The 5255-nt window shown below is 41.5% G+C and overlaps 1 non-coding gene across 1 annotated transcript; it reads left to right on the top strand.

Moving 5' to 3' along the window:
- Positions 1–3726: 3726 nt before the first annotated feature.
- LOC118485356 lies at positions 3727–3833 on the top strand. Its single transcript, XR_004875656.1, has one exon. It is a non-coding gene; the product is annotated as a small nucleolar RNA R71 (small nucleolar RNA).
- The last annotated feature ends 1422 nt before the right edge of the window (positions 3834–5255 follow it).

Here is a 5255-nt window from a genome sequence, read left to right as displayed (position 1 = left end):
ACTTTTTGGTATCAAACTTAATACCCACTGATGTAATATATTATTTTGGGATTTTTAAATATTTTTAATAAATTTTAGACTGAGCATAACTAGTAGTCGTAGGCTTAATCCGGTAATTGTCGGTTTTGCCCTTACGGACCATAAAATGAGTTTTACATATCTAAACAACTTCAAACCGTTTGCTACTAATCACATACGATAAATAGATTATTTTAAGCCTTCTGGAAATATAAAAATATTAGATTTAAGTATCGAACCCGGAAATGGCCTTTAATCGCCTTATTAAGCGTTTTTAACGCAAAGTATGTAACAAAATTATATTGGACATACCCGGGTTGATACCTACTGATATAAGAGGCAAATTTCAATATTTTAACAGTAAGCAAAGGTTGATAAACTCAGACTCCAGTTTTGAGCTTTTCGGCTTATGTGAAATTACCAAAATACCCCTACGGGGCCTAGTTGGTGTTTAAACACGTTTCGGGCATAATGAAAGGCATCTTACTGATGTCACAACATATTCGAGGCATAATTAACTTAGGAGACCTGTCTATAACTCTCATGAATACCCGTCACGCTTTTTTTTCGCGTACGATTCGGGTTATGTAACAAGTTTACATAAATTAGCCAAGACGGGTCAAACCTTAACGGTTTTATCTCAAAATCCAGAATGTGAATAATAAACCCATATTGAACAAGTCTTCAAACTTGTCGGGTCTAAATCACATTCTATCCGGTCTTCGCTTAATCGTGCATACGAACCGTATCTTTGAAACTAGCCGGTCTAAGCTTAAGCTTAATTAAAGACCCGTTAGGATTCTAATAGGTTAATTTAAACCTTCGTTCCAGATTAGGAGATCAGTAAAAGCTATCTGCAATTAATTTCGATTAAGGATTTATACTTGCAAAGGTAAATACTTTTAACTTATTTTCCGTTATACAGGCTTGGGTTACGGTATTTAAAATACCGCTTGGTCGGGCAATTGACCCCAACTCGTTAGTAGTTGGGTATTATCAATGTGACCCGTTCAAAAATTTGTTTTGTTGGCTTTACGCCTTTGGGGGCTTAATGACCATGTCCCGGATATCCTTGGCAGCATTTTACGAAATGGCCACGACCCTGACATCCGGGTGTAGGCGTACACCCAACATTATGTCCATGACTATAAATGTATAGCCGTTGGTTTTCCCGCCACGGTTTTATACTATGTGGTGTGTTTATTAAACTTTAACCCGGCACGACCCGGGCGACCAAACGCATAGTAAACATGTAATTCTTTACAAGATTTAATTATAAATTACTCCAAGTTATAAAGAGCTTGTGCCTTGTGCATTCAAATCAATTTTATTAAACATTTTACCAAAGTGTCGGTTGAATGTATTTACAAGTGTAAACTGACGTATTTTCCCAAAAAGATTAAATGCAGGTACTAAACGTAATTGGCTGGCCATGTCTCCTTAGCATCTTAAAGAGTTTCGCAAGCTTAAGGATGCCTTCGTCTGTTGAAAAATACTTTTATTATTATTACTGATCCCCTGTGGATTTTATTTCAACAATGGTGATACTTTGATATTACAAATAAAGTTGAAATATATTTATCTTTATGCTTCCGCTGTGCATTCATATATTGTGTGGTTTGACTATATTGTTGCCAACTACGTCACGATAATCCCCCACCGGGCCCACCGGTGAGACACGTGGAAATCGAGGTGTGACAAACAGAAGGCTGGGCACGGGGGCGTGTTCAGTGAGCACGCCCCATGTCCAGTTACCTGAACTGGGCGATTTTCTGCAGATCCTTCAGCACGGGGCGTGTTGGCTGGGCACGGCCCATGCTGAACTTGCTGTAATGAAGAAAAATTGTCGGGTGGCTCTGTTTTTGTGCATGGGGTGTTGGTTCAAGCTTCCCTTAGTATCCTTCACCATCCCGAGTGTGTTTTATTCCTGAAAATTAAAACTAAACTAGAAAGCATAAAGGTTAATCTAAACTAAGGATAGTTCCGCGGAATGCCTCCGTGGTGCGCCACGTTTATAAGGGTCCTCGGCTAAACCCAAAGCCAGTCATATGTTACCCAAGTGGGATGGGTTGCATCCCATGTTGCACCGTCGGAGAGCATCATCCAAACTTGAGTCTATGACTTTCATGTAGTTGACCGGGTCATCATCTTCTACTCTTTTCCCAACTCCAAACTTCATTTCCTTGTCCCCAACCCTCAATGTTAGTGTTCCCCCATTCATGTCTACCATTTCGTGGCCTAGCTAGGAAGGGCCTCCCTAAGATGAGGGGTACTTCAGTATCTTCCTCCATATCTAGTATGACAAAGTCGGCTGGAAAGACAAAGTCTCCGACTTTAACCAATAGATTTTCAGCGACACCCTGTAGGTATTTGACGGACCTATCGGCGAGTTGTATGCTCATTTTCGTAGGGCTTGTTTTCCCTAGTCCGAGTCGGTCAAACATTGAAGCGGGCATGAGGTTGATGCTAGCCCCAAGATCGGCTAGTGCATTGCGTATGGGTGAGTCCTCGATTGAACAAGGAATGGTAAAGCTTCCGGGGTCGATCTTCTTTTGTGGGAGTTTGTTGAGTAGTAAGGCGGAGCATTCTTCGCTTAAATTAACTAATTGGAATGATTCAATTTTCCTTTTGTGAGTGAGAAAGTCCCTCATGAATTTTGAATATTTAGGCATTTGGGTTAGGACTTCCACAAATGGAATATTGACATGCAATTGCTTTAGTAGATTTACGAATTTTGTGAATTGCTCATCGGTCTTTTGGCGAAGTAACCGACCGGGATAAGGCACCGGAGGATTCTTGGGTGGCTCTTGGCTTGGCGTAGGAGTCGTCTCTTTTTGGGGTGTTGATGAAGCTGTGGTTTGGCTTGGTGAACTCCTTTCAGTTGTGGGAAGCGGAGCTTCCTCGGGACCTACGGTACGGTTACTCAATGTGATGAGATGTACTTGCGCCTTTGGGTTTGTTTCGGTATTGCTAGGTAACGCGCCTTGTGGTCTCTCAGAGAAATTTTGAGCTAGTTGATTTAATTGTTTTTCAATGTTTTGAATACTAGCTTGTTGGTTTCTAAAATTCGAATCTAATTGTTGAAATCGATCCGAGTTTTTCTTATCGGAGTCAGAGATGAGGCGTGAGACAGTGTCTTCAAGCCTCTCTCGTCCCCGTTGTTGTTGTTGAGAGAAATTTTGTGACTCATTGCGTGGTTGTTGAAAGTTTGTTCTTTGGTTTTGCTTTTATTGGTTACTACTATTGCCAGGTTCTCTCCAACCAAGGTTAGGGTGGTTATGCCATCCTTGGTTGTAGGTACCTGTCGGAGGACCTGACGGCCTAGGTCGATTATCAATGTAGTTTATCGTTTCCGTTTGATTATCCATTTCTTTCATACAACTCCAATTTTCATGTGGCCCACCACACCCTTCACAAGCCATAACCGAGGCCGTTTTTACCATTTCTAACTTTGTGATTTTTGAAGAAAGAGCCTCGATTTGAGCTTGTAAAGAAGTGCTTTCGTCAATCTTATGGGCGCCCGAGGCAATAGATTTATTGCCTCGGGGAGTGTGCCACTGAAAATTGTTTTGAGTGATTTCCTCAATTTGATTATAAATTTCATTTGGGCGGCGATTACCTAAAAGTCCCCCGGAGCTAGAGTCAAGTGTTTGTCTTGTGTGTGGCAACAACCCATTGTAGAAAGTGGATACTTGTTGCCATACCGCAAGACCATGATGAGGACACTTTCTTAGTAGCTCCTTGAACCTTTCCCAAGTTTCATATAAGGATTCCCCATCCTCTTGTGAGTATGTATTAACTTCAGTCATTAATTTAGCCGTTTTAGCAGGAGGGAAATACTTATACAGAAACTTTTGGGCTAGTTCATCCCAGGTGTTTACCGAACCAACTGGGAGGGTATTAAGCCAAGCCCTAGCTTGGTCTTTTAGTGAAAATGGAAACATTCGTAGGCGGATGGCGTCATTTGATGCTCCGTTGATCCGAAAAGTATCACATATTATCAAAAAGTTGGTAATATGTAAAGGGGGATCTTCATCCGCAAGCCCGTGGAAGGTTGCGGAGTTTTGAAGCATTTGGATCAAATGCGGCCAAAGTTCGAAGTTGTTGGCATCGACATTCTGTGCATTGATAGCGGCGCCAAGATTACCTATGGTGGGCCGTAGGTAATCCATGAGGGTACGTTGATCCGACATTGGAAGTAGGTCCCCCGAAACTTTCTCTTGGTTTTTAGCTTTAAGCCTTTTTCTTAGAAAGCGTTCGGGTTCGTCTAGAGGTTCTTTTATGTCTCTACTGGAACTGGAGCTCATACACTACGTAGAAAGTTCAGGTGTTGCGCCTGGGTTCCAAGTCCTACAATAAAAACAAAAAGAACGTTGGTCAGAAGCTTCACCACGGCCCCGTGCTCAAATGAACACGGCCCCGGGGTCGGAGTTACAGTGATTGTTTTCCGGATCCCCGTTACTGGAAAGCTCGACACGACCCCATGTTGCACCGACACGGCCCCGTGCTCAGCTCTCTGTAACTCGAAAAATAAAAACTGCCAGTAATAATGCTGGGCACGGCCCGTGTCCGACCAGGCACGGCCCGTGCTAAGCTCTGCAGAAGCTAAAAAATTTAAAAAAAAAATCCTAAAAAAATAGAAAAATAAGAAAACTATTAGGACGTTGATTCCAAACTTTCTTAAAATCCTTGTGTCCCTGGCAACGGCGCCAAAAACTTGATGCGTATCGAGGGTGATATATTTTTAACTATATTTTTAGCCCTTTTTAACACTTTAGTCAAGTTTTAAATTTATAAAACACGATATTCTACTAACACTAAACACACATATGGGCAAGTGCACCCATCATGAGCGTAGTATAGTGTTGGTAAGATACCGAGGTCGTCCAAGGACACAAGAGCTTTTAATACCGGTTTATCCTCAACGTCTAATCAAATCAAAAATTTTAGAAAAAGGTTTTAAACATGAAAATAAAAACTAAAAATGCTGAAAATATAAATAAAATAAAACAGATAGACAAGATGAATCACTTGGATCCGACTCGCCTTTAGTGTAACCTTTGATGTTTCTCGCACTTTTGCACTTTTAAGAGATTATCTTAGTTATAGTAGTAGGCCCCTCTTGTGAAGGTGACGTTACCCTCAACCCAGTAGTTTGAGTCAGCAAGGATACAATCCTAAAGGGTTTGGTAGGCCCCTCTTTTGAAGGTGACGTTACCCTCGGCTAAGTGGTTTGA

The sequence above is a fragment of the Helianthus annuus genome, chromosome 12 (assembly GCF_002127325.2).
Source record: "Helianthus annuus cultivar XRQ/B chromosome 12, HanXRQr2.0-SUNRISE, whole genome shotgun sequence".
NCBI classification, from domain to species: Eukaryota; Viridiplantae; Streptophyta; class Magnoliopsida; order Asterales; family Asteraceae; genus Helianthus; species Helianthus annuus.
The sequence above is the reverse complement of the archived record's forward strand: the minus strand, read 5'-3'. Positions and strand labels throughout refer to the sequence as shown.